The 14088-nt window shown below is 43.0% G+C and overlaps 1 pseudogene; it reads right to left on the bottom strand.

Moving 5' to 3' along the window:
* Positions 1-1208: 1208 nt before the first annotated feature.
* On the bottom strand, positions 1209-5837 carry LOC115165303 (gastrotropin-like; annotated as a pseudogene).
* Positions 5838-14088: the final 8251 nt, after the last annotated feature.

The raw sequence follows: 14088 nt of genomic DNA, 5'->3' as shown, positions 1-14088 counted from the left end.
AGGATTGGAGGAATACATGACCAGGACAGTGGAGGATGGCCCTAATGGAAATGAAGATGAGGTGGAAATGAAGAATAAATGCTGCTCATCCTGCAAAGGTTGTCCACTGTGTTGTTACCAGATGCTGAGACGGTACAACCTGCTGACTGATGCATACCATATCCTTGGCCTTGGAAACAAGTTCCTACTCGCCCTCTCAGTTACCCAAGTAGATTGTGAGCAAAGTTTTTCTACCTTAAATTATATCAAGAGCAGACTCAGGAGCACTCTCTCACAAGAACACCTAGAGGCCTTCATGCTGATGGCCACCGAGAAGGACATCCTAATGGCCCTGGATACTTTAGTTTAGTTTATTAATTCGACCATTTTAAAAAACAAGCACACATAAAACATTGAAAAAGCCATACATGCACATGAATAAAATCATCGAGGATAACACATTCAAGTCTGGGACTTATTTCCATTGTGGTCCTCTTGAGACAAGAAGGCTAGACAAGATCGAACACAGTATGGCAGTGAAATAATAAAACAAAAACAGAGAAGAAGAACATCTATCTCATCATTCCAGTTACATCATAGGGGTTATTCATATGGGCACAGAAGACATCAAATATATTTTGACTTTCTTTTTAAAGCTGCCCAGAGAGGATGTTGTTTTTTTTTGACATGGTGATCGATAGAGTTGCAGAGAAAAGCCATGACCATTATTTTACTCCTACATTTCTGTCTCTTTTTCCTATCTGTAATATTGCTGTCCAGTACTTTGACAGAGTGAAGCCAGCCAGCTGACCCTGAGCAGCAGTTAGACAGTTCTATGTTTCAGTGAGTATTGTGGATATTATAGCATCTCTTTTTTACTCTAGGCTTCAGGTGATGTAGATTAATCATGACTCATGATGGCTTGTGCTGCTCTCTTACAGGCAACATTATATGTTTGGAGAGGTGTTCAACCATTGTTTCTTAGAAGGTGTACTCCCATGACACTAAGCCAGCCAACTGACCCTGAGCAGCAGTAAGACAGTTCTATGTCTCAATGAGTATTGTGGATATTTTTGAATCTCATTTTCACTCTAGGCTTCACATGATGTGAGGTGTGTGTTCTGTAGAAGTTTTATAACAATGTGCAGTGTTTGTGTGTGTGTTCTGCTGCCTTTTTAAAGTAGTACTGCAATAGTGATCAATGGTTGTGATGCAGCTAGGTGGCTGTATTAAGGGCTGGTCGTGTGTGTACGTGCGTGCATTAGCAGGGCGGCCGTGGTGGAGTATTCGGGGGCCGGTTCTGGTGGGTCGATCTGGATCAAAGTCCAGGGCCGTTTTTTACTCCCAGTCCGTCCCTGGATGGGAGAAGTTTAACCACTCTCAAATTCATAGACAGAGACATGGATGGAAGGACTAACCATCCATGATATTGAAATTATAGTTTTAACAATGTTTTGAGGCTATATAGTCTTTGTTTACATTTACATGGTTTACAAATGTTGGAGTAAAACAAGCTTATATTTTGCGGTCTGAACAGTTGATCTATGCTCTTGAGGCCTTCATAAGGTATATACACTACCGGTCCAAAGTTTTAGAACACCTACTCATTCAAGGGTTTTTCTTTATTTTTACTATTTTCTACATTGTCGAATAATAGTGAAGACATCAAAACAATTAAATAACACATATGGAATCATATAGTAACCAAAAAGTGTTAAACAAATCAAAATATATTTTATGTTTGAGATTCTTCAAATAGCCACACTTTGCCTTGATGACAGCTTTGCACACTCTTGGCATTCCCTTAACCAACTTCACCTGGAATGCATTTCAATTAACAGGCGTTCCTTCTTAAAAGTTAATTTGTGGAAATAATGTACAGTGGAATTTGTGGAATTTTAATGCGTTTGAGCCAATAATATGTGTTGGGAAAGGTATGGGTGGTATACAGAAGATAGCCCTATTTGGTAAAAGACCAAGTCAATATTATGGCAAGAACAGCTCAAATAAGCAAAGAGAAACGACAGTCCTTCATTACTTTAAGACATTAAGGTCAGTCAATACGGAACATTTCAAGAACTGGCTGAACTGATGAAATTGGCTCTCATGAGGACCACCACAGGAAAGGAACACCCAGAGTTACCTCTGCTACAGAGGATAAGTTCATTAGTGTTACCAGCCTCAGAAATTGCAGCCCAAATAAATGCTTCAAAGAGTTCAAGTAACAGACCCATCTCAACATCAACTGTTCAGAGGAGACTGTGTTAATCAGGCTTTCAAGGTTGATTTCCTGCCAAGAAACCACTACTAAAGGACACCAATAAGAAGAAGAGACTTGCTTGGGCCAAGAAACTTGAGCAATGGACATTAGACCGGTGGAAATTTGTCCTTTGGTCTGGAGTCCAAATGTGAGATTTTTGGTTCCAACCACTGTGTCTTTGTTAAACGTGGTGTGGGTGAACGGATGATCTCTGCATGTGTATTTTCCACCGTAAAGCATTGAGGAGGAGGTGTTATGGTGTGGGGGTCCTTGCTGGTGACACTGTCTGTAATGTATTTAGAATTCAAGGCACACTTAACCATCATCGCGACCACAGCATTCTGCAGAAATACACCATCCCATCTGGTTTGGGCTTAGCGGGACTTTCATTTGTTTTTCAACAGGACAATGACCCAACACACCTCCAGGCTGTGTAAGGGCTATTTTACCAAGAAGGAGAGTGATGGAGTGCTGCATCAGATGACCTGGACTCGACAATCCCCCGACCTCAACCAAATTGAGATGGTTTGGGATGAGTCAGACCGCAGAATGAAGGAAAAGCAGCCAACAAGTGCTCATCATATGTGGGAACTCCTTCAAGACTGTTGGAAAAGCATTCCAGGTGAAGCTGGTTGAGAAAATGCCAAGAGTGTGCAAAGCTGTCATCAAGGGAAAGGGTGGCTATTTGAAAAATCTCAAATGTAAAATATATTTTGCTTTATTTAACACTTTTTTGATTACTACATATGTGTTATTTCATGGTGTTGTCTTCACTATTATTCTACAATGTAGAAAATAGTAAAAATAAAGAAAAACCCTTGAATGAGAAGGTGTTATAAAACTTCTGACCGGTAGTATATAATGAATTTATAAGGATTCTAGCTTTAACCATTACGCCAAAAGATCCAAATCTTTTGAAGGGGTCTCTAGATGTTGAGTTAAGGTCGTTACATTACCCCCTTCATTAGAGGGAGTGTGTCCCTCAATACCGAGTTCCTGGTCTGTACATGCCTCTCCGATGGGCTTACGGGCACCATCCCACTTCTGACACCAATGTAGCAAACGGCGGGGAAGGGAAGCGAACCCTGGTCACTGGCGTGAAAGGCAAACACCTACTTGGTGGGAATAGAAACATCACTCATATAGCCAGGATCGCAAAAATACTATAAAACTTTATATTATCGCATACCCAAAAAGCCTACTATTTAGAATGGAATATGGGTATTCGGACACAGCTTCACTATATACACACTGCTCAAAAAAATAAAGGGAACACTTAAACAACACAATGTAACTCCAAGTCAATCACACTTCTGTGAAATCAAACTGTCCACTTAGGAAGCAACACTGATTGACAATACATTCCACATGCTGTTGTGCAAATGGAATAGACAACAGGTGGAAATTATAGGCAATTAGCAAGACACCCCCAATAAAGGAGTGGTTCTGCAGGTGGGGACCACAGACCACTTCTCAGTTCCTATGCTTCCTGGCTGATGTTTTGGTCACTTTTGAATGCTTGCAGTGCTTTCACTCTAGTGGTAGCATGAGACGGAGTCTACAACCCACACAAGTGGCTCAGGTAGTGCAGCTCATCCAGGATGGCACATCTATGCGAGCTGTGGCAAGAAGGTTTGCTGTGTCTGTCAGCGTAGTGTCCAGAGCATGGAGGCGCTACCAGGAGACAGGCCAGTACATCAGGAGACGTGGAGGAGGCCGTAGGAGGGCAACAACCCAGCAGCAGGACCGCTACCTCCGCCTTTGTGCATGGGGGAGCAGGAGGAGCACTGCCAGAGCCCTGCAAAATGACCTCCAGCAGCCCACAAATGTGCATGTGTCTGCTCAAACGGTCAGAAACAGACTCCATGAGGGTGGTATGAGGGCCCGACGTCCACAGGTGCGGGTTGTGCTTACAGCCCAACACCGTGCAGGACTTTTGGCATTTGCCAGAGAACACCAAGATTGGCAAATTCGCCACTGGCGCCCTGTGCTCTTCACAGATGAAAGCAGGTTCACACTGAGCACGTGACAGACGTGACAGAGTCTGGAGACGCCGTGGAGAACGTTCTGCTTCCTGCAACATCCTCCAGCATGACCGGTTTAGCGGTGGATCAGTCATGGTGTGGGGTGGCATTTCTTTGGGGGGCCGCACAGCCCTCCATGTGCTCGCCAGAGGTAGCCTGACTGCCATTAGGTACCGAGATGAGATGCTCAGACCCCTTGTGAGACCATATGCTGGTGCAGTTGGCCCTAGGTTCCTCCTAATGGAAGACAATGCTAGACCTCATGTGGCTGGAGTGTGTCAGCAGTTCCTGCAAGAGGAAGGCATTGATGCTATGGACTGGCCCGCCCGTTCCCCAGACCTGAATCCAATTGAGCACATCTGGGACATCATGTCTCGCTCCATCCACCAACGCCACGTTGCACCACAGACTGTCCAGGAGTTGGCGGATGCTTTAGTCCAGGTCTGGGAGGAGATCCCTCAGGAGACCATCCGTCACCTCATCAGGAGCATGCCCAGGCGTTGTAGGGAGGTCATACAGGCACGTGGAGGCCACACACACTACTGAGCCTCATTTTGACTTGTTTTAAGGACATTACATCAAAGTTGGATCAGCCTGTAGTGTGGTTTTCCACTTTAATTTTGAGTGTGACTCCAAATCCAGACCTCCATGGGTTGATAAATTGGATTTCCATTGATTATTTTTGTGTGTTTTTGTTGTCAGCACATTCAACTATGTAAAGAAAAAAGTATTTAATAAGATTATTTATTTCATTCAGATCTAGGATGTGTTGTTTAAGTGTTCCCTTTATTTTTTTGAGCAGTGTGTGTATATATATATATATCTCTCTTTCATTTAATCTCTTACTATCTTAGTCATTCTCCTCTTTCTTTCTCTCTATCTCGGTCACTTGCTCTTACCATGATAAGCTTCTCCCAACTGATCTCAGCAGTAAAACGGTACTGGGGGAACGAAATAGCAATCTTGCCACCTTCCATGGTGAAGGTGGTCTAAGAAGGACAAAAAAAGTTCAGATCTTTGAATGACAACTTCTAGAATACTTTAGCTGATATTCAATGATTTTAATAAGCATATTCAATCATTCACTCGTTCATAAATTCCCTCACTGTGAATTTGGAGTGTCTCATGGTCTCTAACTCACATTACTTTTCGATGGTGAATTCGTTAGTCCAGGTCCAGTTTGGGATCACCTGAGACCAGGTGAAATCATCCCCCTCCTGAAGCACCTCTGTTATCACCTTGATGTCTGTCTTGGCATTGTCAAAACCTATGGGAAGAGTACAGAATGGTAGGGTTATAATTTATCAATAATATCTATCTATCTACTGTATCTATCTGTCTGTCTCTGTCTGTCTATCTGCCTGCCTATCTAGGGTTAGGTTGAGCTAAGGTAGGGTAGGGTTATGTTTAGGGGTAGGGTTAGTCGGTAAGTATTGATGAGATTTTGAGGTTAACAACAATGTTCTGTGCAATACCCTAATTCAAAATATTGTTGAGTGTTTTGACTTACCAATTGCCTCTAGAAACTCATAGTTTTCCTGACTTTCGAGCTCGTACTTCCCAGAGAATGCCATGGTGGTGAAGCAATGTAGAACAGTGAAGACAAGAGCCAGGTGCCAGACAAGAGCCAGGTGAGACCTGACAGGAACTCTAGAAAGGTGTGGATTTCTGCTTCTTTTGAAAGAACAAAATGTTTCTCATCCAACGTTCAGTGGCTCACTGCCAAAAGAGCCTCATTCTCTTCCTCCACACATAGGCCAACCTGACTGCAGCACAGAAAGGCCCAAAGAGGATGTATGTAGACTACACGCCAGTCATGCCAACTTGTCATTATATTGCCAATGCAATGACGGAATGTTGTTGTATGCAGAAACAGTCAGGCACTCAAGAAATGTCACCTATCCTATTCAGTATTGGGTTGCTGTTGCTTTAAGAAATGAGTGAGCTTGAGGTGTTGATGTGGTATGGGATGTGATTGAGTCATACAGAACAGAGCAAGTATTTGCGCATGTTTGTGCAGTATGAGAGACAGAGGTTTCTAATAAGATGCACTGCACATTGTAATAGTATTGCTTATACTACCCCTACGGTGGTCTCTCCCAGAGCCATATATTTAATATAGGGATCTGGTCCATCTTATTCAGTGATAAGGTCCCAAGTCAGTATTGATGAAAAAGATAACCTTGGTTTAGAAACCGATACAGAAACGTAGTTGAGGTAATAACAACTGAAGTTCAAGGCTTGATGACAATGGCTGTACTGATGACTAGTTCTGAGTCGTGCTTTTCAGTGAATGTCCACCTGGTGGCGAACGTCACCACTGGTCATCCTCAGCATACAGAACAGGGAGCAGCAGGCTCTGCAACTACAGATCCCCCCAACAACAGGCTAGCGTGGGCGAATTCAAACTGAATTTGTAAACTAGAGTGCTCTAGGGAGCTGTAGTTGCAAATATAGTAGGGTGAGCTGTAGTTCTAAATATGACCAGTGGTGGAAAAAGTACTCAATTCTCATACTTCAGTAAAAGTAAATATACCTTAATAGAAAATGACTCAAGTAAAAGTGAAAGTCACCCAGTAAAATACAACTTGAGTAAAAGTCTAAAAGTATCCGGTTTTAAATGTACTTCAGTATCAAAGTAAATGTATGTCACGCCTGCTCCCGCTCCTCCTCCCTGGCGCTCGAGGGCGCCAGGCTACCTGTCATCATACGTTCCTGTTACCATCATTAAGCTCAGCTGTGCTCATTGGACTCACCTGGACTCCTTCACTTTGTTGATTTCCCCTGCATATATGTCTGCTCCTCTGTGTTGTTCCCTGTAGTAGCATTGTTTGTCGTGTCGTGTTTATGTTCAGACTCTGTTCTTGTTCCGTTGCATGTCCGTCTATATTAAATGGTTCACTCCCTGTACCTGCTTCTCATCTCCTGCGTTGGGCGTTACAATGTAGTTGCTAAAATATACTTAAGTATCAAAAGTAAAAATAAAAGTATGACTAATTTAAAATTCCACATATTACAGCAAACCCCAGACGGCACAATTTTCTTGTATTTTTCATTTACGGATAGCCAGGGTCACACTCCAACACTTAGACATCATTTATTAAAAACAACGCAAGTGAGTCCGCCAGATCAGAGGCAGTAGGGATGACTAGGGATGTTCTCTTGATAAGTGTGCGAATTGGACCATTTTTTGTCCTGCTAAGCATTCAAAAAGTAACTTTTGGGTGTCAGGGAAAATGTATGGAGTAAAAAGTACATCATTTTCTTTAGGAATGTAGTGAAGTAAAAGTTGTCAAAAATATAAATAGTAAAGTACAGATAACCCGAAGTATTTTTACTTAATTACTTTACGCCACTGAATATGACCACCAAAATACACAACATGAAACACTCATGATAATTGTTACAATGTCAGTCATCAGTATTTGAAGTCTCTGTGATGTGACAACCGCTATGCTAGTGTAAGGGGCTTAATACAGTTGTATTCCAGCCACTAGGGGGTACTCTGGTGAAGCCCATGGGAAATAAAAAAATATAGTTTAAGTGAATTGGAAAGAGTAAAAATGTAAAACTAAAGAAAGACTGTAAACCACTGTTACCTGTGCTGACATGATTAAAAGTGAAGTAAACAGTACTTTTCGCATTGTAGTTTATATGATAAGCTCATTGGAAGGGTAACAAATTTGGAAGCACCGCTGAGATTTATTTTCATGTGAGCACCGGCCCATATTCCTGGAACGGACAACGAATGTCTATTGGGAGAGTAGCTAGCTAGCTAACGTTAGCAGGCTAACCACCTAACGGAGTGTAGCTATCTTGCCATTGCCTGCATTGTCGTTGTTGCCACTCAATATGAGTCGAGAGAGGGAAACGTTGTTGGATGAAATCAGAGTTTATGGACTTTAACCTGTTGGGGATAGGGGGCAGTATTTGCACGGCCGGATAAAAAACGTACCCGATTTAATCTGGTTACTACTCCTGCCCAGAAACTAGAATATGCATATACTTTTGGATATAAAACACTCTAAAGTTTCTAAAACTGTTTGAATGGTGTCTGTGAGTATAACAGAACTCATATGGCAGGCCAAAACCTGAGAAGATTCCATGCAGGAAGTGCCCTGTCTGACAATTTGTTGTCCTTCTAGGTTATCTCTATCAAAAATACAGCATCTCTGCTGTAACGTGACATTTTCTAAGGCTTCCATTGGCTCTCAGAAGGCACCAGAAAGTGGAATGAGAGCTCTGCAGACTCTGGGCTAAGTACAGCAGCTCTGTTTCTTACTGGCCTGCCTGGGGACAGTGACACTGGAGATGCGCGTTCATGTGAATTCTCCATTATGTTCTTTCAGTCTTTGAACAAATACAAGGTCGCCCGGTTGGAATATTATCGCTATTTTACGAGAAAAATCGCAGAAAAATGTATTTTAAACAGCGTTTGACATGCTTCGAAGTACGGTAATAGAATATTTTGAAATGTTTTGTCACGAAATGCGCCTGCGCGTCACCCTTCGGATAGTTACCTGAACGCATGAACAAAACGGAGCTATTTCAATATAACTATGGATTATTTCGAACCAAAACAACATTTGTTGTTGAAGTAGAAGTCCTGGGAGTGCATTCTGACGAAGAACAGCAAAGGTAATCCAATTTTTTCTTATAGTAAATCTGAGTTTGGTGAGGGCCAAACTTGGTGGGTGTCAAATTAGCTAGCCGTGATGGCCGGGCTATCTACTCAGAATATTGCAAAATGTGCTTTCGCCGAAAAGCTATTTTAAAATCTGACACCGCGATTGCTTAAAGGAGTTCTGTATCGATAATTCTTAAAATAATTGTTATGTATTTTGTAAACGTTTATCGTGAGTAATTTAGTAAATTCACCGGAAGTTTGCGGTGGGTATGCTAGTTCTGAACATCACATGCTAATGTAAAAAGCTGGTTTTTTATATAAATATGAACTTGATTGAACAAAACATGCATGTATTGTATAACATAATGTCCTAGGAGTGTCATCTGATGAAGATCATCAAAGGTTAGTGCTGCATTTAACTGTGGTTTTGGTTTTTGTGACATATATGCTTGCTTTGAAAATGGCTGTGTGATTATTTTTGGCAGGGTACTCTCCTGACATAATCTAATGTTTGCTTTCGCTGTAAAGCCTTTTTGAAATCGGACAGTGTGGTTAGATTAACGAGAGTCTTGTCTTTAAAATGGTGTAAAATAGTCATATGTTTGAGAAGTTGAAGTTATAGCATTTATGAGGTATTTGTATTTCGCACCACACGATTCAACTGGCTGTTGACTAGGTGGGGCGCAAGCATCCCGCCTTGCCCAGGGAGGTTAACTGAGGACAATTTACGGCACTTGTGTGTACGTTGTGGAATAGGAGGTGTAGATGACTCTGAAGTAAAAGGAAAGAGCCATCGCGCTTTGCGGCGCAAATTGATGGAAGATTACTGTGAGAATGAGGATTTAATGGAATCAGAGGATGAGGGAATGTCTTGGCTGCTTCAACTGAAAGACGAAATCAAAGGAATATCGGCCTCTGAGGATACTGTGAAAAGTCTGCCTACAAGTCCCAGCAAGTCGGCGCCAACGAGGCAAGTGGACTGCGAACCCAGCGGAGAGACTGAAGCTGCGGCAGAACGAAAAGAAGAGGAAGGGGCTCCTCAGCCCAGCAGAGAAGTGGACTCAGCTCCAGAAAGGCACCTGCCACAGAGAGAGAATGGAGTGAGTATCTCCAGTTATAAAGACTTTAAAATTCATGGACAGATCGGAGATCAGAATCAAAAAGGTAAGCTCAGCTTCAGCAGCCTAGAACATCAGATTGAAAATGGATGGAGAAAAGGGTACCATGAATTAGAAATCATAGAAGCAGTAATCAGAGCTGTGAGCCCAGGGCTTAAGATGAGGAGTTATCTGGAGGGAAAAACAGACATGACACTACACACTAAGGAAAATCTTGAGGACATGTTATGCAGAAAGATGCTACTGAACTGTATCACAAGTTGACTAAAGCAACACAAGAGCTGGGAGAGTCTGCCTTGGACTTCCTAGTCCGAGTCTTTGACCTGAGACTGAAAGTGTTATCAGCCTCAGCTCGTGCCCAATCAGGACTGAAATATGGCACAGAGTTAGTCAAGAGCCAATGCCTGCAGGCCATTGCTACAGGATTAACAAATGATAATGTCAAGGCAAAGATGAGAGTGCATCTCCAGAATATTAACAACAGTGATGAACTGTTGCTTGAGAAAATGCAAATTGCCCAGGGCAATGAAAGCGAACGCATGCAAAAGGCCAGGATTTCCCGTAAATTCACACCCACATGAGTGAACGCAGTACAGAGTGAGGATAACGGGGATAGCGGAGAGGAATGTGCACAGGCAGAGCCCTCACAGACCACAGTCCGAAAACAAAAGAAATATAATCCTCTCCTGAGTAAAATTGATGCGAGCAATGAAGCAATCAAAGAACTGACCTGTCAGGTTGCCTCATTAGTACAGTCAGTGCAGGGCCAGGGTGACAGTTCAGTTAGGAATCGCTCCAACAGAAAACCAAGTCCAACCAACAGGTAGAAAAGAAAATTCTAAAGTTGTTATGAGACTGGTCAACAGACTTGTCATCATTGCTACAAATGTGGCAGTGATAGCCATTGGGCAGTAGGATGTAGGATCAGGGGCAACGCACATCCATCGGGAAAAGCCTGGGGGGTCACAACCATGGAACGGGGAGTGACCTCAGATACATCTAGTTCCATCCAGTGCTGCAGTGCAACGGTAGAGAGAATCTCAGAGTTGAAGTTGTGTTCATTGTGTCATAAATCTGCCTATTGTTCCAAAGTGTGACAACAGGATCATTGGAAAAAGCACCAACCTACATGTAAGACTGCCCGCAAGACTGACCACAACTCCCCTTGTCCCATGACACAGAGAGAGTGGGGGCCAACTACCCCAGCTACCACAGGACATTGTAATATAGCACAGCTCATTGGTAAAAAATGTCAAGTGTGGTGTTATATGGAGGGTGTAAAGACTCTAGCACTATGGGACACTGGCTCAGGTATCCATCATAAGTAAGGATTGGAGAAAACGTAATTTGCCACGCACACAAATTAGACCAATGGCATAAATCATGGGCAATACAGAGAAACAGGATCTGAGGGCAGCCAATGGCACTGAAATTCCCTTTCTGGGTTGGATGGACATTTGCTTTAGTTTGCTTGATTCCAAAGCTAAGGTCATTGCAGGAAAACAGTTGAGGGTTCCGATATTAGTCACAAATGAAAGACTGGATAAACCAATCATTGGGTTTAATGTAATTGAAGAAATAGTTAAATCAGAGCCCTCAGAGCTGATGTATACAGTAAAGATGCTTAGAAGTGCACTTAAGCTAAGACAGGGAAAGGCAAAGACTCTACTCGATCTGCTTCAGCACTCAGAGTACACGGAGGAATGCTTGCTTACAGCAGGCAGACATGATGTTGTCATTCCAGGTGGACAAACAAAAAGGATTCATCCTGTATCCCAAGACGGGCTCACTTCAATGATGAAATTGTGTTATTTGAACCGGACGTGAGAGTGATCTGGGGCTTGGACCTACAAAGTCAGGTCGTGAAACCATCAAAACGGCCATCTCGAAAAGTTGACATTGCAGTAGTGAATACTACCAAGCATGACATTACCTTACCAAGACAAACAGTGATAGGGACATTACAGAGAGTAGTAGCATGTCACTCGGTTCCTGTGCCCAGTGGAGAAAAGGTTACTGTAGCACAGATTCAGGACAGATCCCCACCGGAGCCTGGCCCTGACAACGGTCAAATAGAGTGGTGGGACCCACCTGTAGAGGTTAAGCACTTGAGCCAAGAGCAACAAGAATTAGTCAAATGGATGCTCAGAGAGGAATCAGCTGTTTTCACCAAAGACGACATGGACATAGTGTGTATTGAAAATCTCAGAATGGAGATAACATTGACTGATAACATACCAGTGGCAAAGAGATACAACGGTGTGCCACGCCCCTTGTATGCTGAGGTGAAAAGCCACCTTCAGGGGCTCCTGAACAAAAACTTTATCAGGAAGTCAACTTCATCATACGCATCACTTTTGGTCTGCGTACGGAAAAAGGATGGGAGTTTATGACTTTGTTGATTACAGGGGATTGAACAAGAAGACTGTTCTGGACAGGCATCCCATACCCCGTAAACAGGAAATACTTGATGGTTTGGGAGGAAACTCATGGTTTACAGTTTTAGATCAAGGAAAGGCATACCACCAAGGCTTTGTGGGAGAGAAGTCCAGAAAATACACTGCCTTCAGCACCCCTTGGGCCTTATATGAATGGAATAGAATTCCCTTTGGCTTATCAAACAGTCCCTCTGCCTTCCAACGAAGCATGGAAGAAAGTTTAGAGGGGATAAGAGAGAGAATCAGTGAAGTTGGAAACCCCAGCATTCGGGAAGCGAAGGACCAAGGTAGCTATGCAGTCGGGACAGGCTCTGCCCCACCAGAAAGTAATATGGGAGGATGCTCACCAGAGAGCATTAGAACACTTGGTGAGTGTGTTGACTAATCCACCTGTGCTTGCTTGCCCAGATTTTAAGGACCCTTTTATCCTGCATGTCGATGCCTCCGAAGAGGGATTGGGAGGGGTGTTATACCAACGACAAAGTGGCAAACCGAGAGTCATTGGATATGGCTCCCGCACCCTGACTCAAGCAGAGAGAAACTATCACCTTCACTCAGGGAAACTGGAATTCTTGGCCCTCAAATGGGCAGTGACTGAGCGGTTCCGAGATGGCCTATTTTATGGTCCCTCTGTGACAGTGTACAGTGATAATAACCCCTTGACATATGTACTAACTACAGCAAAACTGAATGCCACCGGTCATCGCTGGGTGGCAGAGCTGTCTGACTTTAATCTCACACTGAAGGATCGTCCTGGAAAGGTAAACACTGACGCAGACTTTCTGTCACGCTCTCCTTTGCATGCTGAACATTACATGGAAGAATGCACAGAGAAACACTCATTTCAAATGGTTAAAGCAACACTCAATAATGTTCAGACACAACAGAATGACTGTGTAACGTGGATATCCACGGTCACGCTAAGGCCATCAGTGCAAGATGAGCAGTCATGGTGGGGGGGAACAGTTACAGACTGACTGTCTCCACACGATATCATGCAGGCTCAGTTAAAGGATGCGGCTGTATTGAGAATCCTTGAACTGAAAAGTCAAAGGACTAAGCCTAAACCAACAGAATGTCAACAAGAGTTATACAAAGTCAAACAGTTACTGCAAGAGTGGAACAGGCTCCATGTCTCACCAGATGCATTATTACAAAGGAAAACAGCAAAAAGGACACAAGTTGTGGTACCAAGTCAGTATAGAACACTGATTTACAAGTACTTACACACTGAAATGGCCCATCTAGGAACAGAAAGAGTGTTGAACTTAGCACGAGAACGCTTTTATTGGCCGCGCATGCAACATGACATTGAACACTTTATCACCAAAGTGTGTAAGTGTATCAAACAAAAGAAACCCAGTGTAATAACTAGGGCCCCAATGCAACATGTACGAGCTACAGCTCCTTTCCAGATGATTTCAACATTTTTGTTATTTTAGATAACTTTACAAAATTTGCGCAAGCCTACCCCACCAGAAATAAGTCAGGGAAATCTGCAGCAAAAAAACTTTTCGATGATTATTTCACAAAGTTTGGCTTTGTGTCAAAAATCCATCATGATCAGGGAAGAGAGGTTTGAAAATCAGTTATTCAGAGCTTTGCAGAACTGTACGGGAATAGCCAATACCAGAACCTCTCC

Source organism: Salmo trutta, chromosome 3 (genome assembly GCF_901001165.1).
Source record: "Salmo trutta chromosome 3, fSalTru1.1, whole genome shotgun sequence".
NCBI lineage: Eukaryota > Metazoa > Chordata > Actinopteri > Salmoniformes > Salmonidae > Salmo > Salmo trutta.
Note: the sequence above shows the minus strand (reverse complement) of the source record. Positions and strands in the feature narration are given on the sequence as shown.